This window comes from Phascolarctos cinereus, unplaced genomic scaffold, assembly GCF_003287225.1.
Source record: "Phascolarctos cinereus isolate Bilbo 61053 unplaced genomic scaffold, phaCin_HiC Scaffold_8;HRSCAF=390, whole genome shotgun sequence".
NCBI classification, from domain to species: Eukaryota; Metazoa; Chordata; class Mammalia; order Diprotodontia; family Phascolarctidae; genus Phascolarctos; species Phascolarctos cinereus.
In genome coordinates, this window is record NW_027556291.1 from 32,835,799 (window position 1) to 32,863,125 (window position 27,327).

Sequence of the window (27,327 nt, forward strand, 5' to 3'; positions counted from 1 at the left end):
TTGATGGATTTCCTACCACCCCCCCCCCAAATAGTACAAAGAGAATTTTAGGGCAAAAACTAAAATAAAAGTTAAAAAATAGTATTTAAGTGTGAAAATATTTGACTAAAGTTATCTGATCGTATGGAGATCACTGTGATCATCCCATGTACCCCTAAGCCTTATCCCCTCTTTATGGTCTGAAGTTGCTAAAAGACTTTGGGGAATAGGGCCTTTCCGTAGAAGGGCCTGCTGTCCTTGCTAGGCCTTTCTTCTGATTTTCCACAAAGTTCATGTGTTATGGGTGTTCTAAGGAAGTTTTGAGCTCAGTTACTTCATGGCCCAATTCTTCCTTCTCTCTGTCTCTCTGTCTCTCTCTGTCTCTCTGTCTCTCTGTCTCTCTCTGTCTCTCTCTCTCTCTGTCTCTCTCTCTGTCTCTCTGTCTCTCTCGCTCTCTCTCTCTCTCTCTCTCTCTCTCTCTCTCTCTCTCTCTCTCTTTCTCTCTCCCGCTCGCTCCCATGACCCGTTCCCCAAATCTCCCCCATTGCCCTTCTAAGGGAAGTCAGAAGAGGTCACAATATAGGGACCCTGTGTCCAGGATGTACTTGGTCTCTTTACCATCTGACTCCCTGGGTAGCACAATGGAAAGTGTTTATAGGGCCCTCTTACCAACCTCCCAAGTGCAAGTGCACAGGCTTAAAAGTCAGGTTTGTGTGCATGGTATGTCAATGTGGGGGTAAGCTCTGGCAGGATAAGGATGCAGGAAGGTACAGGGTCATTTCCGGACTTCCTTCACGTTTCTGTTCAGGCATCACCTTCTAGAAGCAGGACTTCCTGGGGCCCCTTGGAAGCTTTTGTTTTCATCACCTCTGAGATGGTCTCCCTTGACATCCTGCCTAGATCACATATGTATGTATTTTTTTTAAACAAGTTGTCTCCTACTACTTTGGAGTATGAGCTCCCTGAGGGCAAGGACCAAACTGTTTTGCCTTTCCTGGGGTCCTCAATGCCCAGTGCAGTGATTGGCATATTGTACCTATGCAGAAAATTTTGTGGACTCAGTGATTATAGGAGGTATCACCTCAAAGTTCAGGATGAGCTACAGCTGGGATTGGGGCTATAAGATGGGGAGAGGAAGAAGGAGGGACAAGGTATATTCAGGCTTCCAATACCCTCTCTGCCTCCTTGGCTTTTCTTCACTTCAGACTCCATGGGCCCATACCTCAAAAGTACCACTTCCACTGGACCAGGCATCACCCCACTCCTGCCCCCCTAAGACCAACCATCACATCATTCTTACTTTCGCTCTGATCATGTCTCTTCAGCAGCCAACCTCCCTTCCCTCTTCACAATCCACAGGTAGGTGGGGTACTCTGCTCATAAACATGGAGGGGGTAAGGCATGACTATTTCCTGCCCCCCCCAACCAGGGAGACAAAGTTATCCTGATAGAATGAATTAATAAGGAGAAAAATGATTGGCAGAAAGACACCAATGCTGGAGGAACACCTTTCAATCTAGGGTTCTGGAGCCACGGAGCAGGTGTACTTGCAATAGAGTACAAGTTACTCCAGAAATTGTCAGGTAGAAGTTCAAGGTCTCACATTCCTTACTCATCTCTGTGGGGCCCTGTTCTTTTCCAAGCCACCCTTAGGTCCCTGATCACCCCTCTTCACCTCACTCCCCCGTGACAAAAAGCTGAGACAGACCCCGAACCTGCTCAGATGTCTGTCCACTGTATTACTTTACAACCAGAGGTTGTAGTTTAAGAAAAGAAAGAATCCTTGGGGCCTATTAAGCAACGCTGCCGGAACAAGAACCAAAACTTGGACCAGGCTGGGCAGGGTGGACGCAGAGGGGGCCATCTGTCCATGAGGGCAGCCAGTGCCCTGCACAGCAGGGGGCCTCACTGGAACCTGACACACTCCAAGCTTAACACAGATGCCCTGAAGAGAGTTTCTGGGGAGGTGGGTGATTCCTGGGCCAGAGTGAGCTCAGCTCTGCCCTGTAAACCCCCACAACACATTACACTTTATGGAAGGACAGAAGAAAGGCCTGGCTTGGAGAAAAGGGAAAGCCCTCTCATTCCACCCTACCAGGGATTACAGAATTTCTTAAAAGATACAGTGGAATTCAGAGACTTGGGGAGGGCACTGACCTTGAGATCACGGTTATCTTAGGCAAAGGCTGGTAAAATATATTCATACTTAAATTGAAATTCCTTTCTCTTTTGCTTTAGTCCCTTCTCTAAAAATTCTCTTTCTGCTGACATTTTTGTATAACAACATACCATGAAGACAAATGAAATTTCTGTCTTCCTGTTTTCAGTTAAAATACAAAACACTAAAAAGAAGAATCAGCTTTTTCACCCCACAAGAAATCAAAGGTGAATATTTTTTTTAAAAGTCTCATCCTTGGACCTGACATCCTGGGCCAATGCTGTCATGGAGTTTTAGTGAGTAAGGCCCATTGCTAGGTAGGGCCACACAGGTCACAATTCCTGAGGGAGATCTCCAGGGAGGCTACAGCCCAAGCTGGACTTAGTCTTGAACACAAGACAATGTGAGAAGTCGGTGCTGTAGGCCTCCACCTTCCCCAACCCCCAAAGAACCTGCTGTCCCCTCAAAGCCCAGGTAACTCCAGATGGTTTTCAGCTTCTACAATGAGGGCTTCAGGTGGTTCCAGCTCAGATGCTCTAGATGAAAATCCACCCTCCTCTGCTGTGATTCTTGTTCATGGATTTGGCCAGAGGTTTGCACTCCCCTTGGTCCATCTTGGGATAGCTGTTTCTCTATCCAGAGGCTGGCAGCCTGTATGGCTTGAAGACTTTCTCCCACAGATGATCTGCAGGCTGATCCTGTGTGAGATGACCCCAGGGAGACTGATCAACCAGTGGGCATGGAGGACACCCCTGAGATGTCTAGGAAGAGGGCTCCACTTGGCCGTCCCTTTGGGTGAGCTTGGTTCTCATCAAAGCTTCACAAAAGGAGGCCTAGATCACCAGGCTGTTTGGCTGCTGCAGCCACTGGGCAAAGACTGTTTCCTTAAACACCTAGGAAGAAGAGTTTCAGAAAGGAGGCCCAGATGCATAAGCTACTGGCAACTGTCGTCATCCTGAAGGAGAGCTGACCCCCAATTCCAGGCAGCAAGAGAAAGAGATCATTCACAGTTGTCATCTTTGTGACATTGGCTAAGACAAGTCAAGCATATTTTCTATCATTCATCATCTCACAGATCTGTCATAGGGCCCATTTTTATCAGACCAACTAATAAAGTGATTGAAAGGGTGAGGATATTGTGAGTGTGTCTTTGTTAGTGGTGAAAGATAAGATTTATGTCTAAAGCTATCAACAATGCTTAAGAAATGAGGGTTTGTTCCCAAGGGATTGGCCTAATCAAACTTGCCCCAAATCCCCAATATAGCCCTGCATGCACGTCCTCATTATGGACATCATGGCTTGACTCCACTTGCCTACCAGGTCACAAGAAAAGAAAATCAATGTCTTCATTGGGTTTATATGGGGATGACTTCCATTACTGCCCACCTGGTATCCAAACTCCCGTTTGGTCCCCTGCATCTTTGAGGAAAACAAGATGACACTGGCATGTAATCTCTATGGGCAGAGACCCCGATTTGTTTTGAAAAGCTTAATCCAAAAGCCTCTCTTTCAACTTACTATTTTATGAAAATTTTTGCTCTTCAGAAAAATGATCTGGGAAAACAGTCATGAGACCAGGGTTAAACTCTTCCTCTCTCCTAAATCCCACATTTTAAGGACTCTATAGTCCATGGAACTGCTGGAAGAGAGGACTTGCTTTCATTACTAGCACTTTCTTCTCCTCCTGCAGAAAGTTTAGTGCTATTTTCTCAGATTCAGAAAATTATTCCAGCCTTCCACTCCCACCCCCTAAGCTCCCAAAATGCTAGCACTGGTTGGAAATGTAGGAAAGGGAAGGGGTATGGGTAGATGGCTGGTTTGGGCTACATGATGGGGACAAGGTGCACAGTCATTGTCTGACTTCCTTCATGTTTCCACTCAGGTACTACCTTCCTGAAATAGGACAAATGCCCAGGTGCTCCTGCATGTTAGTGCCTTCTTCTCCCCTAAGATTGCCTCCCATGCCATACTGCCATCTTTACAGACACATCAGACATATGCCAAGGTATTTACAGGTTGTCTTCCCCATTGCCTTTAGATTGGGAGCTGCCTTTGGGCAAGTATTTCTCTATCCTCCTTTTCCTCAGCTCCCTAAGACCTAACAAAGTGACTAGAACATTGTGAATGCCCAGTACATTCACGTGCTCTCAAGGCTTTTGGGACATGGCACCTCAAAGTCAAGGATCATCTGTACCTGGGACTGTGGCAACAGGGAGGGGAGGGGAAGAAGTCTGGGCAAGGTGTATTCAGGCTTCCTCAGTCCCCACTGAATCCTCCTCCACCCATCAAGCTTGGCCATTTTCCTTACCTACCCTAAGCCTCCCCTTTTCCCTAACACCTTTAGTATGACCACCATGGTCAACACTTTGCCCCTGACCCCTGCCCCTGTTGCCCTCCCAGGTGCGCCCCACCACCTCCTACAGAAGCAGTTCACACTCCTGCCAGGCATCTGATCTATTCTGCACTTGCTCATGGAGGGTGGAGGAGGGCCCTCTCTCTGCCTCTCACCTCCACACCCAGGATAAAGACAAAACCTCTCCAGAATTCCTGACAGAATGAATTAAAGAGAGAAATATTAAAAAAAAAACCCCACTACCGATTCTGGAGGGACACCCCTACCCCACCTCCTTTAAACTAACTGGTCTGGAGATGGGCAAGTAGGTGTAGAGAGGACAGAGGCAACCTTGGAAATCCCCAGGTAGAAGCTCAAGGTCTCCCATTCCTTACTCACCTAAGGGGGTCTCTGGTGACTCTTAGCCACCCTTGTGTCACTGATGATCCCCTCTCCCAGGGACAGAAGGCTGAGGGTCAGGACCCTGAGCCTGTTTCATACCTGCCCTTCCCATTACTCTTCTGCTACAGAATGTATGAAGAAAGGAAAAGAAAAAGGGAGAGAAAGGAGGAGGAGGAGGAGAAGGAGAGGGAGGGAGGGGGAGAGAGAGAGAGAAAGAGAGAGAGAAGAGAGACAGGGGAAGACTGTATCAATCCATCCTTGGGGCCCAATTACCACCACCCCAAGGATAGAAACAAGAACTCTAACCACGCCTGGCAGGGTGGACTGAGAGGGGGCCATTTTCTCCATCAGGGCAGTCAGTGTCCTGCACCGCAGGGGGTCTCACTGGAACTCACCACACTCCAAGCTCAGCACATACTCCGTGAGCAGGGATGGAGGGTGGGGAGAGAATTTGGAGAGGAGGATAACTCCTGGGCAGGTGACCTGAATGACCTCAGCACGGCGCTCTAAACCCCCAGAACACATTATACTTTCTGAAGTACAGAAAATGCTGAGGTTTGGTGAAAATGGAAAGCCCCTCACCTCACACCAATTCCAGCATCTTCAGATTGGCCTGCTTCTTCTGCCCCCAAACTCTCCCTTGCCAAACCACTGGGATGCTCTGAACACCATGGAGGATTCAGAGAGGGCTCCCTCCTGTTGCCACCCCACTCAGAGGGAAAGCAAAATATTCCCAGAATTCCTGACAGATTTCAATGCCCACCCCCCACTCCCCACCCCTGACCCAATTCAACTAAGGGCTCAGGACAAAGGGAAGAAGTATTGGCATGGAAGCCAAGTTTGCCTGGAAAAAGCCTGGGTGAAGCTCAAGGCCTCATGTTCCAGGCTCACATTAGTAGGTCCCTGTCCCATACCTAGCCAACCTTGGGACTCTGATGATCACCCAGAGGCAGAGGATGCTAAGGGTTAGGACCTGCTTACATCTCTGTCCCTACTGTTGAAGGATGTTTGAGAAGAAAGAAAAAAGAACCCCTGGGGCCTGCCTTCCACCACCCTAAGGACAAGAACCAAAACTGGGTCCAGGCTGGGCAGGGTGGCTTAAGAGAAGGTCAGGTTCTCATCAGGGAGGTGAGTGTATGGCACAACAGGGGGTCTCACCGGGAAAGCAACACACCGCAAGCTTAAAGACAGACGCCTTGGGGGGCAACTGAGCACAGCGATGAGGTTTCAGGAATTTTTTGGCAGATGACCTGACTGAACTCAGCACTTCCTTGCAACTCCCAGAACCCATTACATTTTCTGAGGAGCAGAAGAAAAGCCTGTTTTGGTGAAAAGGGAAAGCCCCTAACCCCACCCCACCAAGGACTCAAGAACTCTTTCAAGGATGGAGGGGTGGTCAAGTGCTTGGGGATGACAATGACTTTGAGATCATGGTTATTCTAGGTAGAAATCTGATAAAATATATGCAAATTTAATTATAGTTTCTTTCCCTTTTGTTTCATTTGTTTTCTCAAAATTCCTTTTTCTGCTGGCATTCATGGATGGTAACATAAAATGAAGACAAATGAAATTTCTTGGAGTCTTCCTGTTTGAAGAAAAAAACAGTCAAAAAAAATAGAATCAACTACTATACCTAAAAAGAAATTAAAGGTGGCTTTTTCTTTCTTTACACTTTTTAAAAAGTCCTTCAGCCTGTTATTTTGGCCCAGTGATATAAATATATTTTTAGCAAGAGGTCTGCTGACAACTACTTCACTGATAAAGAAATCAAATGGGATTTGTTTTTCTTTAAACTGAATTTTAGCTTTATTTATTTATTTTAGACTTCACCCTTTGGCCTGACAGCAAGAGCCACCGATGTTATGGATTTTTAGCAAGTAAAGTCCACTGTAAGATAGGGGTCAGATCATAATTACTGAGGGAGATCTGCAGAGGAAGCTGGGGGCTGGGCTTGTTTTAAGCCTGGCCACGAAATCAGGACTGCCTCACCCTGTACAAGCACTCCAGGATCTTGGATCTCCTGGGGACCTGAGTTTCTTGGGAAGCTACAGGTGGTTCCAGATCCGAGGCTCTGAATGCAAATCTACCTTCCTCTGTTGTGATTCTCATTCAGTGATTTGGACACGGCTTCTCATTTCTCCTGGTCCATCTTTGAGGATTATTTCCCAAACCAGAGGCTGACAGGCCTGTAGACCATTGAGCCAGAATTACTGCCTGAAGGCTTTTTTCCTACAGGAAATTTTCAGGCTGAACCAGCACAAGGTAGTCCCAGTTCCCAGAGAGTTTACCAGGCCAACCATTGGCACAGATGGCTTCCCATGAGGAGAGCCTCCAAGTAGCCATCCCTTGGGGTGGGGTTAGGGGCTTTCCCTTTTTACCAAAACAGGCTTTTCTTCTGCTCCTCAGAAAATATAATGGGCTCTGGGAGTTGCAAGGAAGTGCTGAGTTTATTCAGGTCATCTGCCAAAAAATTCCTGAAACCTCATCCCTATGCTCTGTTGCTCCCCAAGGATTCTATGTTAAGCCTGAAGTGTGTCTCTTGCTGATGAGACCCCCTGCTGTGTGGACACTCACCTCCCTGCTGGAGAAACTAGCCCTCTCACAGGCCACCCTGCCCAGCTTGAGTCTCCTCATAGCTTCAAAAAGGGAGGCCCTTATCCCTAGGCTTTTTGGCTGCTCCAACCACTGGGCAAAGATGGCTTCCCCTAGACTCTCATGAAGAGTTCTCTAGTAGACCTCTCTTTGGACCAGCTTGGTGCTCACCACTTCCAAAAGAAGGCCTTCATTGACAGGCTCTTGGAAACTTGGAGGCAGATGTGCCTCCAAATGCCTGTTTTCAGGGAAATAGAGCTATGAGCACAGTTATCTTTGAGACACTTGCTGAAAAAAAGTCAAAGCTATGTCTGGATCACTCATCATCCTCCAGATCAGATCATCAAATAAAGTGACTGAAAGGGCTCAGATACGTGTCTTTATTGTTGGTAAAAGATCAGATCTGCCTCTAAAGCAGTGGTTAGTTCTTAGGATAACAAGGAAATGAGGTTTGTTACAAGGGAGGGGCCTGATCAGACTTGTCCAAAATCCCCAGCCTTCCATCATCATTATCATCATCCAAACCACACAAGTGGGGACCCACTCATACAATGTAGAGCAGTGTCTACATTCAGTTAACATTGAGACTCCTACTATCACCCACCTGGTCCAAAGTCTTGTTTGCTTCACTGTATCTGAGGACAAATGGAAAATTGCAATCCCTTGTCTACGGGAACAGAGATGGGCAAATCAGGTTTCACTTAGACCCCAGGTTACTATGAAATGCTTAATTCCAAAGCCTGTTTCCTTAATTTCTAATGAGAATTTTTTTTCAGAAAACTAAGCTAGAAAGACAGTCTTGAGATCACTACCTACCTTCTACCTGCAACCCACCTTTTAAGGATGTCCAGATTACATGGTGGGTGGGGAGAGGAGACTTTCCCTTTTTAACCAGCACTTTCTTCTGCTTTCCCAGAGAGTTTAATGTTGATTTCTCATATTAAAAAAAAAAAAAACAAAACCAAACCCTACCAACTCATGGTCTCCCTGCCCTGTACCAAGCATCTAAATTTCAAGTATACCGGCTAGGCACTGTAGGAGGTGGGGATGGGGGTACTTGGGTTGGGCAGCATGATGGTGAGGACCAGACAGTCATTTTACCGATTTCCTTTATGTTTCTTCTCAGGCACCACCTTCCTGAAGGAAGAGGCCTGTATCCAGATGCCTCTGGATGTTAGCACTTTCTTTTTTTTTCTTTTTCCTTTTTTTTTTTTTTTGGCAATTGGGGTTAAGTGACTTGCTCAGGGTCACACAGCTAGTAAGTGTCAAGTATTTGGTCTGAGGCTGGATTTGAACTCAGGCCCTCCTGACTTCAGGGTTAGTGCTCTATCCACTGCGCCACCTAGCTGACCCCAGATCTTAGCACCTTCTTATCCCCTGAGATCACCTTCCATGCATTTTATCTAGATCAGGTATTTATACTTCTCTCCCACTCCCTTGTTATCATCTGTTATTTGGTGTGCCTCCTTAGGCTAGGGATCAAGATTATGGAGGGAAGAGGAAGAATTGGGGGAAGCCAGGTGTACTCAGGCTTCCTTCCTCCAAACTACCTCCACCCTCCACCACTCCTTGCTCATTCTGCCCTCTTGACCTATGTCCCACATCCCCAAAACATCACTACCACCTTCATGAGCCTCCTCCAGCACTCTGAGGACACCCAGCATCCCACCCCTCACCCCTTGTGGCCGTTCTCACTTGGGTAAGGTATCTGGGCTACTCTGCACCTGCACAGGGGGGCCCCCTTCTTGCCCAAGAGGAAAACAAATTATTCCCAGAATTTCTGAGAGACTGGATTAAAGAGGAGGATAAAATCCAGAAACATACTGATGCCAAAGGGCCAGCTGCACCCCTTCAGACCAAGGGGTCTGGACATGGAAAAAGTGGCTATAACTGGGAAAGAAGCCAAGTTAGCCCAGAAATCCCCAGGTAGAAGTTCATGGTCCCACATTCCATACTCGCCTTGGTGGCTCCCTGCTCTGCTCCTTAGGTCCCTTATGATCTCCCCTTCCAGGGACAGAAAACTGAGGATCAGGACCCTGAGCCTGCATAAATCTCTGCCCTTAGTCTTTCTCTCCTGCCTGAGGCTGTATTAAAAGAGGGATCTCCGGGGCCTATTTGTTGTCACCCCAAGGACAAGAACCATAACTAGGACCAGGCTGGGCATGGTGGCCTAAAAGGGGTCCATTTTCTCCATCAGAGAAGTGAGTGTCCAGCCCAGCACGGGGTCTGACAGGAAACAGACAAAGCCTAGGCTTAGCAGAGACTCCCTAGGGAGTGATGGGAGGACTGAGGGGTGTTTGAGGGAAGTAGGTGATTGTCTGGCAGGTGAATTGGCAGAGCTCTGCACTGCCTTCAAATATCCAGAACACATTATACTTTCTATGACAGAAGAAAGGCCTGGTTAGGAGGGAAAGCCCTTTTTTCCCTCCCCACCATAGACTCTGGAAGCTCTTAAAAGGTAGGGTGAAGGGGAGTGGCAGGGAGGACAGCCATCAGGACATCATGGTTCTCATAGCCAAAGGATCCTCAAATATTTTTGGATTCCAATTATGCTTTCTTTCCTTTTGTTTAAGTCTTTTCCCCCAAAATCCTCTTCTGCATTATTTTACAACATAGAACAGAGATAAATAAAATTACTTGCATTTCTCCAGGTTTGATGGAGAAAATATAAACCAAAAAGCAGAAACAATACCCACTCCATTAAAGAAATAAAACATGGGTTATTTTAAAGACAATCCTAGCTTTTCTTTCTTTTTAGCCACTTCATGATGACGTCACTCTGTAGTGATATTATAGATTGTTAGTATATTAGGGAAATTAAATTGGTAGGTGGGGGGAGCAAGTCACAGTATCTGAGAAAATTCTACAGAGGAGGCTGGAGCCCAGGCTTATTCAAAGCCTGGATACTCATAAACCCAGAACTGAGGGCTTGTACCTCTGTACCCCCACAAACTCCCAAGAGCTTAGATCCCTGGGAATCCTGAGTCCCTTAAGGATGGCTTCCTTGTTTCATGGTGAGAGCTGCAAGTTGTTCCAGGTGAGATTTCCTGTGGAAATCTATCTCCCTCTGCTATGCTTTTACGGGGCTCAATTAGACAGAAGTTCCTGTGCCCTTCAGTCCATCTTTGTTTCCCAGTCCACAGAGGGGCCAGCCTACAGAGTACTGACCCAGAATTACTGCCCGAAGGCTTTTTCCTCCAGGTGATTTGCAGGCCGATCCTGTGCGAGGTGGCTCAGGTCCCCAAGCAGTTTGCTTGGTCAACCAGTCGGCACAGAGAGTTTGCCAGAGATGCTCATGAAGAGGGCTCCATGTGGCCACCCCCCTGGGTGGGCTTGGTTCTCATTGTAGCTTCAAAAAAGGCCTCTATCCCCAGGCTTTCTGGCTGCTCCAGCCAGTGGGCAAACATGGTTTCCTCCAAACACCCAAGAAGAAGACTTCAGCAAACATCCCTTTGGGGCAGCTCTGTGCTCACCACACCTTTCAAAAGGAGGCCCTGATCTTAAGGTTACTGGCAAGGGTCTATCTGGTGATGCAGAGATTCTCCGCGTTGCCAGGTGTGAAGGGAAAGAGCCTCAGCCACCATCATCCTTGGGACACTTGCTGAGACAAATCAAGGGTACATCTGTATCACTTTTATCCTACAGATCTATAACAGGCACCCTTTTATTGAGATCATAAAACAAAATGTTTGAAAGGGCTAAGATTATGTGTTTGTATCATTATTATCTGTGAAAGAGAAGACCTGTCTTCTAAAGCAATCCTTAATGCTTAGGACCCCAACGAAGTGAGGGTTTGTTTCTCAGGAGGGGCCTGATCAGACCTGCCTAAAATTGCCAACACCCCTGCATCCTCCTCCTCCTCCTCCTCCTCCTCCTACCTTGACACCACACAGGAGAGACCTGCTCCCAGTATCTACATTGAGTTTACATCAGATTCCTTCTGATATTGTCCACTGGTCCAAAATCTGGTCTGGTCCACCAAATGATATTGTTATTCCTAAGCAATGAGAACAAAAAGGTTGAAGTCGGGTTTCACATAGTCTCCAGTTTACCTTGAAAAGTCTAATCACATGGCAAAGAACTAGAAATTGAGGGGATGCCCATCCATAGGGGAATGGCTGAACAAGTTGTGGAATATGAATGTAATAGAATACTATTGTGCTATAAGAAATGATGACCAGGCTGACTTCAGAAAAACCTGGACTTACATGAACTGATGCTGAGTGAAGTGAGCAGAACCAGAACACTGTACAGAGTAACATCAACACTGTGTGATGATCAATTATGATAGACTTAGCTCTTCTCAGCAATGCAAGGATCCAAGGCAATTCCAAAATACTTGTGATGGAAAATGCTAACCACATCCAGAGAAAGAACTATGGAGTCTGAATGCAGATCAAAGCATGTTATTTTCACTTTTCTTTTGTTTTTTTTTCTTTCTCGTGGTTTTTCCCTTTTGTTCTGAATCTTCTTTCACAACATGACTAATGTAGAAATATGTTTAACATGATTGTACATGTATTATAACCTGTATTAGATTGCTTGCCATCTTGGGGAGGGGGGATGGAAGGGAGAGAGGGAGAAAAAAACTGCAACTCAAAATTTTACAAAAATGAATGTTGAAAACTATCTTTACATGTAATTGGAAAAAAATTAAATGCTTATAGTGAAAAAAGTAACCACAAGCCCTTTGTTTTTCATTATTGCCTGATGACAATTTTTTGTCAGAAAAATAGGGTGGAAATAAAATTTTGAAATTGTTGTTCTCCCATATACTCCACTTGTAACCCTCCTTTTAAGGACCTCCACAGTTCACCTGGGATGGGGAGAAAGAGCTTTCATTCATAACCAGGACTTTCTTCCCCACTCACAGAGACTTTAATGCTCATTTCTCAGCTGCAGCAAATTAAACACATGCTATTCGTGTTCTCTCTCTCTCTCTCAGTGGGTGATTGTTGGGCTACATGACGATAAGAAACGTATTCACATTTTTGCTCCATCACCCTCTTACTGAAGCAGGAGGACTGCCCAGGCACCCCTGGATTTTACTGCTTTTCCCCCTGAGACACACTTCCATTCAATCTTGCCTAGACCAGGTGTGCACACACCGTGTGTACAAACACGTTGTCTTCCCCCCCCCAATCCCCTTTCAGATTGGGACCCCCCTCAGGGCCGGTAACTCTTGGTTCTCCTTTTCAGGCTCCCCATGCCTAACACTGGGACTAGCACATCATGGGCACCCAATAAATGCTGGTGATCTCTGCGCTTGCAGGACATCGCACCTCCAAGTCAAGGATGAACTGCACTTGGGACAGTAGCAACAGGAAGGGGAGAGGAAGAACTGTGGACAGGGGCCCATGTGTATTCGGGGTTCCTTTATCCTGCCTCCACCCCTACCCCTCCTTGGCCATTCTGCACACCTGACCCCGAGGCATCCCATCACCTATCCAATCACCACCTCCTTCTGCCTCCTCCCGCACCTTCAGGCTGACCAATCAAAGCCAAGATTGCGCCCCCACCCCATCTGCCTCCTGCATTCTCCCCGCCCCCCTCTCCACGTAGCGCTGAGCACAGGCTTTGTAGCCGCCCTTTAAGGTGGAGCCCGACCAACTGATTACTCCTGCACGTGGATGGCCCGCCCAGAGAACAACAAAACTTTTCCAGAATTACTGAAAATGAATTCAAAAGGAGAAAATAATCCAGAAACACACTAATGCTAGAGGGCTTCCCCTACCCTTTAAACCGAGGGGTCTGGACATGAGATAGTGGGTGTAGAGGGGTCAGAGGAACCCTAGAAATCGCCAGGTGGAAGTTCAAGGTCTCACATTAAAGAAAAAAAATTGAGGATGGAGTAATCCCAAAGAGAAGGTCTCACATGCCATACTGGTCAAATGGGCACTCTGCCAGGCCACACTTTTGTCCCTGGTGATCCCCATTGTATCCCAGGACAGAAAGCTAAGGGTCAGATCCCTGACACCACTTAAATCTGGTGCCTTTCAAACCTTGCTCCCCTGTTATAAGATGTATGAAAAAGAAAGATGATGACAGAAAGAAGGAAGAGAAAGGAGGGAAACAGAGAGAAAGACAGAGAGAGAGAGAGAGAGAGAGAGAGAGAGAGAGAGAGAGAGAGAGAGAGAGAGAGAGAGAGAGAGAGAGAGAGAGTGAGTTGAGCACAAAACCAAAACCTGGAACCAGGCTGGGCAGGGTGGACTCAGAGGGGGCCATTTTCTCCAACAGGGCAGGCAGTGTTCTGCACAGCAGGGGGTCTCACTGGAACTTGACATACTCCAAGCTTAACACAGATTCCCTGGGGAGTGGTGGAGGGTGGGGAGAGTTTCAGGGCAGGTGGGTAATTCCTGGCCAGAGGACCAGACAGAGCTCAGCTCTGCCCTGTAAACCCCCACAACCCATTATACTTTCTGCAAGGGCAGAAGAAAGGCCTCATTGGGGGAAAAGGGAAAGCCCTCTCATTCTACCCCACCAGGGACTCCTGAATTCCTTAAAAGACAGAGTGGAAATCAGAGACTTGCAGATGACACTGATCTTGAGATCATAATTATCTTAGGCAAAGGTTAGTAAAATATATTCAGATTTAATTGAAATTCCTTTCTCTTTTGTTTTAGTCCTTTCCCTAAAAACCTTCTTTCTGCTGATTTTTTTTATAATGACATATGGAGATAAATGAAATTCCTTTAAGGCTTTCTGTTTGGGGTTAAAAACCATTCAGTAAAAAAAAAAATTCACCCCACAAGAAATCAAAGGTGAATGCTTTTTTTAAAAGTCTCATCCTTGGACCTAACATCCTGGGCCAATGCTGTCATGGAATTTGAGTAAGGCCCATTGTTAGGTAGGGCCACACAGGTCACAAATCCTGAGGGAGATCTCCAGCGAGGCTACAGTCCAAGCTGGTCTCAGTCCTGAACACAGACAATCTGAGAAGTCAGGGCTGTAGGCCTCCACCCTCCCCAACCCCACCCAACCTGCTGTCCCCTTGAAGCCTGAATCCCCCAGGATGCTTTTCCCCTTTTATTCTGAGGGCTACGGGTGGTTCCAGATATGCTGCTCCTCTGCTGTGATTCTTCTTCACTGATTTGGACACAGGTTCTCATTTCCCTGGTCCATCCTGAATCACTGTTTCTCTATGCAGAGGTGTGGTGGCCTGTATGGCCTGAAGGCTTTCTCCCACAGATGATGCGAAGGAGATGACCCCAGGGAGACTGATCAACCAGTGGGCATGGAGGGCACCCCTGAGATGTCCAGGAAGAGGGCTCCACTTGGCCGTCCCTTTGGGTGAGCTTGGTTCTCATCAAAGCTTCACAAAAGGAGGCCTAGATCACCAGGCTGTTTGGCTGCTGCAGCCACTGGGCAAAGACTGTTTCCTTAAACACCTAGGAAGAAGAGTTTCAGAAAGGACGCGCAGGTGCATAAGTTACATACATATGTATGTATGTACATTCACATCACAAGTGATGTCATCCCTTGATTCCACACCCCCAATGTGGTCACCAAACCAACGTTGAACAATGTCTATATTGGGTTGACATTGGGGCTCTTTCTTTTATTGCCCACCTGGTTCAAACTTGGTTTGGTCCCCTGTATTTTAGATGATACCCAGAAAACAATCCCAACTTATTTCAATAGGAACAGAGATAAGGGAGGGAGACAGAGGGACAGGAGGGAGAGTGGGAGAGGAGGGAGGATAGGAGGGAGACAAGGAGAAGGGGGATAGGAGGGAGAGGGGTGGGAGAGGGAGGGCGAGATGAGGGAGAGAAGGAGGAAGGGGGATGAGGGAGAACAGGGAGGAAGAAGAGGGTGAGAAGGGGGAGAGGGGAGCAGACAGAAGGAGGGGGGAGAGAGGAGTAAGAGAGGGAGGGAGAAGGGGGGTAAGGAGGGGGAGGGGAGGGAAAGAGAGGGAGAAGAGGGAGAGACAGGGAAGAAGGGAGGGGACAGGAGGAAGGAAGGAGAGAGGGGAGGAAGAGAGGGAACAGGAGGGAAAGGGGCAGGGAGGGAGAGGAGGGAGAGAGGGAGGGAGATGAGGGGGGAAGGAGGTGATCAGAGGGGGAGGGGAGAGAGACAGAGGGAGAAGGGGGAAGGAGGGGAGGGAGAGAGAGAGAGACAGCGTCTCTGGGAACTACTTGCCTCTAGGACAAGAAACCAAACTGGGTCCTGGCTGGGCATAGTGGACTCAGTGGGTGCCAGTTTCTACCTCAAGGTAGTGAGCTCCTAGGACAGCAGGGGTCTGCCTGGAAGTGCACATACACTCCAGGGTTAACACAGATTCTGGGGGTAGTGACGGGGTGGGGGGAAGTTTTGGAGAGGTGGGTAGCTGCTGGCCAGATGACCTGATGGTGCTCAGACCTTGCAACCCACAGGACACACTTTCTGGGACAGCAGAAGAAAGGCCCGGTTTGGTAAAAATGGAAAGCCCTCTCTAATAGGTCAACGTCAGAACTGCATATGATTCTATCAGTAGAGATGACTAATAAAGATGAGGCATTAACCTCTGCTTTGCCACTGTACCCTAAGGACCAAGGGACCTCTCCAACTGACTTGTAGCTGAACATGTCCCTAAGAGTTGTCTCCTCAATGAGAATTTAAGATCTTTGAGATCAAGGACAGCCTTACTGCTCTATGTGTACCCCCAGTGCTTGACCACCAGCACACCAAAAGGGTTATTAATAAATGCTTCATTCATTGAACACACACACACACACACACACACACAGAGCTCTTTCACTTTATCTGAAGAGCAGTATAAAGGGGGTACCCTATGACAGACCTGTAGGATGGTGAGCAGTACAGAAACACCTTCTCCCTTAAAATCTGGCAGTCAGAGGTGATTCTGCTTCATCAAAACGACAGCTGCTAGTCACTTAAGAATCACAGCCTCTTTTTGAAGGTGTGGTGAGCACCTAGCTGCCCCAAAGGGAATCAGAGAACCATTGGTGAAGTCATCTTTCTGCACCAGCTGGACCAACCACAGAATCTGGGTGCCACAACCACCTCTCACTAGGTCGACCAGGCACTCCTCCCCAGGCCAGCAATTTTAGGCATTGTTTCTAGGTCTTTGGCTGATGTGCACACAGTCTGGTGTGTCTCGGATAGGGAAAGAAGCCTTGAAAACAGACCAGGAGGAGCAGGAACCTGGGTCTTAATCCTCCACCAAGAAGCACAGCAGAGAGAGGTAGATTTTCATTTAAGGGATGTGATGTAGGACAATCAGCAGACCTCCCTCTGACAGTAGCACGTTACCAGGGCCTCAGGCTTTATAGGACCTCAGTCCCAGGATGATTAGAGGGATAGACAGAGGGGACCTCCCCTTACCCAGCAGATGCCAGTCTGAAGGAAGAGGCTTTTTAAAATTGTGACTGATGGATGTTTACCTTCCAGAAATAAGTACTGGCCATCACAAAGAGGATTTTTAGGAAAATGACTTAAGCCAAAGTGAAAAATGAACATGTTTTAAGTATGAAACTATTTGACTGAAGCTAGCCCATGATGTGGAGACCACTGTTGTCCCCACTCCCACTCCTCACCCCCCTCTACAGGTTGGGTTATGAGATCCTACTCCAGAAGGATTTGCTCTCCTTTCAAGGCCTTCTGGCCTTTTACGAAGTTCATTTGTGATGACTGTTCTGAGGATGTGGTGAGCTTGGCCACTCCATCAGTCCAGTCCAGAGAGGCCCCAATCCAGGAATGCTGTACCCAGGGTGTCATTCGTTTCTTTTCCATCTGACACCCTGGGGAGGGCGGAAGCTCCCTGCCCAAATGGAAGAAGTGTTGCCAGTCCTCTCCCACAAGCCTCCAAAGTGCAAGTACACAGGCCTGGAGGCTGGGGAAGTGTGTGTGTGTGTGTGTGTGTGTTGGGGGGGGGGGTTAAGCTGCATCATGGCAGAAAAGAGGAAGGTGCAGGGTTATTCCCTGAGTGTCTTCATGTTTTCAGCCAAGCATCAACTTCCAAAAGCTTGAGGACTGCCCAGGTGCTGCTGGACATTTTTGCTTTTTTCTCCTCTTAGATGGACTCCCTAAGCATCCTGCCTAGACCATCTATGCACCTGCTTTTTTTTTTTTAACAGGTTTGTCTCTTCCTTTTGACAGTGAGGTCCCTGAGGGCAGCTTCCAAGCTTTTCTGCCTTTCCTGGACTGCTTAGTATCTAGCACAAGGACTGGCATATCATAGTCCCCCAATATATGCTTGTGGACTCGATGCTTACACAACATAGTACCTGAAAGTTACTGATGAGCAGCCCCTGGGAACACAGTGCTGTGGAGGTGAGGGAAGGAAGGTGGGACAAGGTCTATTCAGGCTTCCATTATCTTCACTGCCTCCGGCCCTCTTTGGCTCTTCTGTCCTGACCTTGAGTCCCTGCACCCCCAAATCACCACTTCCGTGCACCTCCTTCAGGACCTTCAGGCTGACCAAGTCTTCTGACTGCCAGCCATCTCCCTTCCCCATAGCAGCCATTCTCACAGCTGCCAGGCACCAGTGTGGGTCGAGGAGGGCACCCACCGCATTCCTCCCAAACCAGGAGGACAACAGAGCACTCCCAGAATATCTGACAGAATGAGTTAAAATCCAGAAACAAACCAAGGTTCAAAGGAATCCCTCCTTTAAGCCTAGGGGTCTGGACCCAGGGAAGAGGGTGTATTTGAAACAGAGTCCAATTTACCCCAGAAATCATCAGAAGTTCAATGTCTCATGTTCCATACTCAACTCAGTGGGTCCTTGCCCCACACCTACACACCCTGTGTCTCTGATGACCCACCTCAGGGACAGAAAGCCATCAACCTGCTTTAATCTTTTCCTAGTGGGTCTATGTGCCACCATCCCAAGGACAGGAACCAAAACTAGGACCAATCTGGGCAAGACAGAGTAAGAAAGTGGGATTTTTCCATTAGGGCAATGAGCTTCCAGCCCAGCAGGGGGTCTGACTGGAAATGGACAAACTTTAGGCTTCATGCAGGCTCCCTGGGGAGCGATGGGCTGAGGGGAAATGGATAAGGAGGCTTTCAAGGATCTGTAGGACACCTGGGCCAATGAATGGGCTAAGCCCCACACTGACTTGGAGCCCCAGGGCACACTACATCTTCTGGGAGATGAGAAGAAAGCCTGCTTTGGTGAGAAGGGAAAGCTTTCTCATCCCACCCAGGCAGGGACTGAGAAATCCTTACAAGATGGAGGAGGGGTCAGAGGCCTGAGGATGACAATGATCTCGAGATCCTGGTGGCTATCACAGGAAAGTCTGGGAAAACATATGCCAACTGAAATGTTTTCTTTCCCTTTTGGTTCCATTGTTTCCCTGAAAAATCCTCTTTCTGCTGGCGTTTTTATACATGAACATAGAATTTAGACTACTGAAATTTCTTGAAGTCTTCAGACCATTTTGGAGGGAAAAAAAAATTCAGAAACCCTACCGCCCCACATGTCACCAAAAAAAATCAGATATGGATTATGGTACTGTAGACCTTCTTCCTCTGGGCTAACATCATTCTCTGATGATATTTAGGTTTATTTATAAAGAAGGGGCAGTCACAATTACTGAGGGAGCCTAGAGGCCAGGCTTCTTCAAAGCATGACACTGAGAAGCCCAGAAATCAGGGCTGTAACACTTCTGCCTCTGCAAGCACCCCAGGGCTCTGTCCCCTTGAAGCCAGATAATTTGCATTTACGTAGTGCCTACTATGTGTTGACATAGGGCTAAATGCTTTACAAATATTATCTCATTTACTCCTCACAACAATCCTGGAAGGCAGCTATTTTTTGTAAGGCAATGGGGATTAAGTGACTTGCCCAGAGTCACACAGCTAGAGGTGTTATGTGGTCTGAGGCCGAATCTGAATTCAGGTCCTCCTGACTCCAGGGTCAGTGCTCTATCCACTGCACCACCAGGCTGCCACAGGCAATGGGCAACTGTCATTTTGACACATGCTTTGGAGGGAAGAGAGGCACAGACATCATCATCGTAGGGACACTTAATGAAGAAAATCAAGGGTTCTATGTCGGTTGTCATCGAACATTATGTAATGGGCCCCTTCATATCGCCAAGGAAACTGATTGAAAGGGTTTAAAAATTGCCAGTACCTCTGCTCTTGGTGAAAGTCAGACTTGACTCTAGAATAATTTTAATGCTAAGGATAGAAAGGATTTAAAGATTTGTGACTGGGGAAGGGCCTGATGTGTCCTGTGAAAATTCCCAAACCTCCTGCATCACCACAGCCTCTCCCCTGTTTGCAGAGGAACTCCTATTACGGCCCCCGCTTGGTTGGTTAGTTCTATGTCTGAGCACCACCCAGTGCCATTCCCATCCTATCCTTCTGGGAGAAGAGATTTTTATGTCAGATTACACACGGAACCCAGAATATCCAGACTCTTTCTGGCTGGTCTTGGATGAGGAATTTTTTCATCAAAAACAGCCTGTGTTTGCAGGACCCTCTAGAAAAGCCACAGAGCTGGGCTCTGAGGTTGTTTCAGGGTCATGGAGCCAGACTCTGCTTGAGATCTCTGCCCCAAGAGCAAGAGGGTTGGGTGGGCTTTGGTCACCTCCACCTCCCAGAAGCTGAAAGGTGGTCCATGGCATCACCCTTCACCAATCCCCAAATTACTGCGACCAGACCCAGACCTGCTGGGCAACATACAGAAAGTACATACTTGGTGAGGGACCAGTGCAGTGGAGGGGAGGCTCAAGTGTGAGTCAGTGTTGTCAGCAGCAGGGTGTATGCTGGGAGGCTGCTGAGGGACAGAACCTTTGGGCCAGCTGCCATCTGTTTAAGGAGCCCTACAGCTACTGTGTAGGGCAGCACAGTATCCTCAGTCCCTGGCACTATGCTGTGTTGTTTCCATTTCATCTTAATTCCCAGAGGCCAGCATGGCTCTGGATATGTTCACTGCCAGTATATTTATTTCTCCAACCCCAGAAGAATGAAGAAGGAAGTGGGGAGAGCCCTGCTCCTCAAATTCTTGCAAAGGTATTCAACACTACAATCCTTGGTGATGATTTATGAAGGGGTTTCTAGCTCATCCTTCTTAGCACATTCTTGGTCTCAGAAATCACGGCCATATCTTCTCCTTAGTACAAAGTTATTTGCTAGATTTATCACATATTTGTAATATCTTACATCTACTGACTAACGGCCAAAACTAAGGTCACATGGAATGAGATAGTGAGGAATTCTTTAATGTACCAATTTTGCAGCAAAAGCTAAAGCCAAAGCCTTCAAACGGGCAGAGAGGAGAAAAGAGACAGGAGAAAGGAGAGAAGAGAGGCAAGAGAGGAAGGGGAAGAGATATAGAGATAGACAGAAAAAGAGGGAGACAGAGAAAGAGAAGGAATGGAGAGAGTGGAGAGGCATACACAGATGAAAAAAAAAGATGGGAGAGACAGAGGAGAACAAGGGACAGAGAGAGGGAAATATAGAGAGGAGGAAGAGGAGGAAAAAGAGATAGAGGATAGAGAGACTGACAAAGATAGACAAAAAGAGAGTGACAGAGAGAGGGACATTCACAAAGAGCTTCTAGGCCACCCCCTCCACCACCAGACAACATTATGGGGAGAAATGATTGTAGAGATGGGGCCCACCTTCCTCACCACCACCACAACCAACTACTGATAAGTTGCCACAAACATATGTCTAAACAAAGGAGTCCTGGTAGAGGTAACAGCCTCCCAGAAACCTCTTAGCTTCAACACCAACCATCAGGGTCAATATCTAGGGAAACGACTCTCATGAAAAGGGGTCCAGCTATCTCGATTTTATGGTACCCACAGCACAAAGAAACCTGCCCAGCTGAAAGAGCAAGACCCCCTGGGGGCAGGGTTGGCATGTTCCCAGTGGGTCAGGCCACTACTTTGACCATCTCCCTGTAGACCCTGATCCAGACAGCCCAGACACTGGGGCCCAGGATCTCCAGAGATGCTGGTGGGAAGGATCCCTTGTGGAGATGCAGCCTTGCCACAGGCTCCTGGGGCTCCAGACACAGCTGCTGAGGATCCAGTAGAGTTCTGACCCCCAAACTCTTGGTTACTGTTCAATGGGTCAACATTAGAAACATAAGTGATTATATCAGTAGCAATGGCAATAAAAAAGAGGCCGACGTCTGCTTTGCTGGTATAACCCAAAAGACCTCTCAGGACTTCTTCATTTGAATATATTAACTGAAATTTTGGGGAGACTCTCTGATCTAGATAATCAGTTCCCTGGCATTTCCTGTATCACATCGCCTGATCCAGTCCTGGTGTCCTGAAAGTACCCCTGCTCCTACAGCTGGTTTCCTATTCATTTCTGACTCACCATATTTACCAACACGAACCGCCATCAAAGGCAAGCCAGCTTCACTGAAGCAGCAAGGTATCTTGAAGGAAAGACAGCAAACAGCATGTACTAGGTAGGCCAAACCATAGCTACTTGCTTGACCACCACCTCCCCTTAGAGCTTTATGTAGACAGCCCAGCCCTAGATGGAAATACTAACCTTGCTTCTTTTTCATCGGAGGCAATATGGCCCTAAGTGTTGAATTTCCAGTGAAAATTTAAGAGCTTTGAGAACATGGACAGTCTTTCCTCTCTATCTAAATCACCAGTGCTTGGCACACAGCGCTGCACACAGAATTTGTCACTAAATGCTTCATTTATTCATTCCTTGCTTCCATAAGACATACAGGGACGCTCTGAGCCCTTTCAATCACTTCATTTCATGATCATATAAAGGGGGACCCTAAGACAGAGCTGTAGGATGATAAGTGATACAGGGGGAAGATGGGACAAAGTACATTCAGGCTTTTCTCATCCTCACTGCCTCCACTCTCCCCGATTCTTCTGACTTCATGACCCTGAGCACCCACAACCCCAAATCAACCCATCTTTGGGCCTCCTCTAGCACCTCTGAGATGACTAGCCCCCCCCTCACTCCTGCCACCCCACTTACCTCCACCTAATGCCTATCTCCTTCCTCTGGCTGCTCCCACACCCACCATTAGTAGTCAATCACACTCCTGCAGACAGTGGGGCTATACTGTTCACACACATAGGACAGGGGAGTCAGGAGGCACTCACAGCTGTCGCCTGACAACAAAGTTTTCCAAGAATTACTAAAAGAATGAATTAAAGAGGAGAAAAACATTCACAAAACTCTCAAGAGAGAAGGTGCATGAGCTCATGTGTGTGCATATAACACAGACACACTTTTTAATACTAGTGGGTCAGATAGTGGATATACCTGGGACAAAGGCCAAGTTAGCTCCTAAGTCCCCAGGTAGAGCTTCAATTCCTCACATTCCTTACTCACCTCAGTGGGGCCCCAGGCACTCTGAGCCATTTTTGGGTCCCTGATGATCCCCATTCACCTCAATCCTCAGGGATAGGAAGCTGAGACAGACCCTGAACCTGCTTAGATGTCTGTCCATTGTATTACTTTACAACCAGAGGTTGTAGTTTAAGAAAAGAAAGAATCCTTGGGGCCTATTAAGCGTCACCCAAAGGAGAAGAACCAAAACCGGGATGATGCAGGGCAGGGTGGACTCAGAGGGGGCCATCTGTCCATCAGGGCAGTCAGTGTCCTGCACAGCAGGGGGCCCCACCAGAACTTGACCCACTCCAAGCTTAATACAGATTCCCTGGGGAGTGGTGGAGGGTGGGGAGAGTTTCTGGGCAGGTGGGTAATTCCTGGCCAGAGGACCTGACAGAGCTCAGCTCTGCCCTGTAGACCCTCAGGCCCTGACCCACAGATTTTGGTCCCTGATATGGGGGTGTATGTGAATCATTGGGAACACAAGGGTGGCTAAGGGATGGGCCTACTTGCAACCATCCCAAAGACAAGAACCAAAACTGGGGCCAGGATGGGCAAAGTGGACGAAGAGGATGACATTTTTTCCATCAGGGAAGGGAGCTTCTAGCCCAGCAGGGGGTCTGCCTGGAAATAGAAAGAAACTCCAGGCTTAACATAGACTTTGAGAAGAGTGCTTGGGGCAGTTCTGAAGGGATGATATGGTTGAGCACAGCACTGCCTAGCAACCCCCAAAATACTTTATACTTTCTGGGAGGGCAGAAGAAAGACCCAGTTTGTTGAAAATCCTACCCTACCACAGACTCCACAAATCCTTAAATGAGGGGGTAGAGATGAGTGGTAGAAGATAACAGTGATAACAAGGCTACCTTCCCAATGGATTTGTTTAAAAATAATCAGAAAATAGGCAAAAAAGAAAGGATTTGTGTTGAGGCATTTCAGGATAAACTGGGGCCTAAGTGAAACCTGACTTGAACATCTCTGTTCCCAAAGGGATGGGCCAACAACATTATCTGACTGACCTCAAAGACACAGGGGACCAAATTCAAGATTGGGCAAGGTGAACAAAAACAAAGGAATTTAACATAAACCCAATTCAAGATTGGGCAAGGTGAACAAAAACAAAAGAATTTAATATAAACCCAATGCAGACACTGGTCTTTCTGGTGTAAGCAGGTTTCACCTGTGTGGAGCCAGGGTATGAGGAAGAGGAGCAGAAGGAGGAGGAGGAAGAGGAAGATGCAGGGGTGGTGGAGATTTTAGGCAGGTCTGATCAGGCTCCTCTCTTGGAACAAACCACTTGGAACCACTTCATTTGTGGCCCTCAGCATTAAGGGTTACTTCAGAGGCAGGTCTTATCTTAACTAATAAAGACACAAACACACAATCTCTGAGCCCTTTCAGTTTATTTGATGAGCATAATGGAAGGCCTATTACAGAGATATAGGATGACAAGCCATGGAGAAGGATATGTGATTTGTCTTGGCAAGTGTCCCAAGGATGATGGTGGCTGAGGTTTTCATCTCCTCTACTCCTAGAATTTGGGGGCAGCTCTGGATCACCAACATGACAGTTGCCAGTAACCTCAAGACCACGGCCTCCTCTTGGCAGGGGTGGTGAGCACAGAGCTGCCCCAAACAGATGTCTGCTGGAGACCTCTTCATTGGCTCCCGGGAGTAACCATGTTCACCCTCTAGTTAACAGCCACAAAGTCCTTTCTGAAGATCTGATGAGACTAAACCTCACTCCAAGGGAAGGCCATGTGGAGCCCTCCTCATGGGCGTCTTGAGGACCCACCTGTGGCCACTGGTTGACCAAGCCAACGGTCTGGGGACAGGAACCACCTTACACAGGATCAGCCTGCAAATCACCTGCAGGAGAAAGTCTTCTGACAATAATGCTGGCTGGCTAGATTGGGGAACAATCTCCCAAGATGGCCCAAGGGGAGTGGGGAGCTGTGCCGAAATCTCTGAATGAGAACCTCAGCAGAGGATGGGAGGTGCTCATCCAGAGCCTCTGGTCTAGGACCACTTGTGCTCCTCACTGCAAAGTCTGTAAGGCATCCCTAGGGATGCAGTCTCCAATGTGCTGGGGGATCCTGGGTGCTTGCAGAGGGGGGGACACAGCAGTCCTGCCTTCCGGGCTGGTGGGTGTCCAGGTTCAAAACGAGCCTGGGCTCTGGCCCCTCTTCACCAGACCAACTAACAGAGTGATCAGAAGGTAAGTTCGTCTTTATTGTTGGGGAAAGATAAGACGTATTTCTAAAGGAACCAGCAATGCTTAGGACCACAGTGAAGTAAGGGTCTGTTCCAAGGAGTGAAGGAGAGGAGATAGTACGAGTCAGTATTGACATCATCAGTGCATGTGCTGTGGCTACTTAGGGACAGAACCTGTGGTCAGTCAGTCAACACACACTTATTACATGCCTACTATGGGCCAGGCACTGTGTTTTGCTCTCAGGATACAAAGAAAAGCCAAAGGCAGTCCCTGATCTCCAAGGGCTCATTTTCTAATGAGGAGACAATATGCAATCAACTATGTACAAACAATAAACACACAAGAGATATTTGAAGTAATCAACAGAGAGATGCAACTAGAATTAAGAGGGATTGGGAAAGGTTTTTTATATAACATGGGATTTTTCACTGAGGCTTCAAGTAAAGCCAGGGAAACTAGGAGGCAGAAAAAAAAAGTGAGCATTCTAGTGTGGGACAGCCAGTAGAACTGCCAGGATCTGGGAGACAGGGTGTTTTGTTTAAGGAACAGCAAGGAATACAGTGTAGTTAGACAGCAGAGTACATGAGGAGCAGCCCAGGGGCAGAGTGAGAGGTGTAAATGACTGGAAAGTCAGGAGCAGATCACGTTAGAGAAGATTTTATATTTGATCTTGGAGGCGACAGGGAGCCGCTGAAGTTTACTGAGGCAGTGACATGGGCAGAGCTGTGCCTTAAGAAGATCATCCTGACCGCTGAATGGAGGATGGATTGTAGTGGGCTGAACAACTCGGAGGATAATGCAACAGTCCAGGTATCTGATGATGAGAGCCTGCACCAGGAGCAAAGGGGGCACATTTGAGACATGTGACAGTGGTAAAAGTCAACAGGCCTTGGCAACAAAGGACTAGGTAGGGAGAGACAAGGAGAGAAAGAGGAAGTCAAGGATGACACCTCAGTTGCAAGCGTGGGTGATGGGGAGGATGGTGTTGCCCTGAACAGTAAGAGGCAAATCAGGAAGAAGTGAGGGTTTAGGAAGAAAGAAAAGCAGTTCAGTTTTAGACATGTTAAGTTGCACATGTTTACGCTATCTCCAGTTCAAGATGCCTATGACATAGAGACATGAGATCAGCAATGAGGACAGGACTGGATTAGTCAATTTGAGAACCATCAGCTTAACGGTCAGGAATATTCTTCCTGTGTGCCTCTAATTCAGCTCTGCACAATTCATCCATTCCTTGGTCATCCCTGTGCTGTTTGGGGCTCCACAGTGGCCTTTGATAGTCTAGAGATGCTCTGGATCCAACTTGGATAGACAAGTCTTCTCTTTATAGTACTTCCTGACCTTTCTGCAGGAGCTCAGACCATTCACCATCTTTTTTGCCCCTGGACATTCTCTCCTCTCTAGAATTTTGTGATCGTGCTCTCTCCTGGATCTATTTTTCTAACCCCTCCTGTGCAGTCTCTTTTGCTGGTTCTTCATCTCTTATACCCACTAACTGTGGTTGTTCTTGAACGTTCTGTCCTGATACCCCTTCTATTTTCTACCTAAAATATGTATATGATATACATCTTGGCTATCTCGTCAGCTGTGATGCCTTTAATTATTGCAGATAATTATTCAGAGCTCAGCTCCAGTCCCACATCACCAATTGACTCCTGGATATCTCAGGCTGAATTGGTGTCTCATGGGTGTCTCAAACAGAACTGATCATCTTCCCCCCTGTCCCAAACTCTCCTCTCTTCCCAACTTTGCTATCATTGCTCAGTCTAATCCATAGGGCTTGGCCTGTTTCTTATGTCCTAGTTCAATTCAATTGACTCCAACAAATATTTATTGAGAGCACACTATGAGTCAGGCTTTAGACTGGGAGCCGGAGATGAAAAATAGACTGCTTTTAGAGGAAACAACATGTATACAGATTAGTAAATAAAAAAGAATTATAGAATAAAAACAAAGTAATTTCTACCAAGGGAGAGCATGAACAAACGAGGGTGGGGCAGGGGATTTAGACACAGATACAGAAATTCAAAGTTTTACAAAATTCAAGACTTTTTGTTATTATCTTAGCTCAACTCTCATCCCTTTTCTCTCTGTCCAAACTCGTGAGTTCATTAGTATAGGCTCAGCTTGGAAATCCTCTCCCCTTATGGAAATAGACAACTGGTCTGAAATGGTATAGTGAGGTTAAATGACTTGACAATGGTCTCACAGTCATGCCTGGAGCCATTCATCCCCTACAACTAGTGGAATCAAACTCACATAGAAATCACGGATTACTGATCCTTACATAAGAATCCTAGTGGGCCGCATAGAAAACCACAAATTAACAGTATCTGTGTCATGACGTATTTTTATTTACTTGATTAAA

General features: G+C 47.3%; 1 long non-coding RNA gene across 2 annotated transcripts in view; it reads right to left on the reverse strand.

Moving 5' to 3' along the window:
- The window catches only part of LOC144454981 (uncharacterized), a 144,263-nt gene that overhangs the window by 85,702 nt on the left and 31,234 nt on the right, over positions 1 to 27,327 (reverse strand). The window contains exon 3 of one of the 2 annotated variants that reach the window (XR_013483567.1): positions 24,132 to 25,787. The exons of the other annotated variant lie outside the window; for it this stretch is intronic. This is a non-coding gene — a long non-coding RNA (uncharacterized LOC144454981). Of the gene's footprint in view, positions 1 to 24,131; positions 25,788 to 27,327 lie in introns of those variants that run through there. 2 annotated transcript variants of the gene reach the window in all.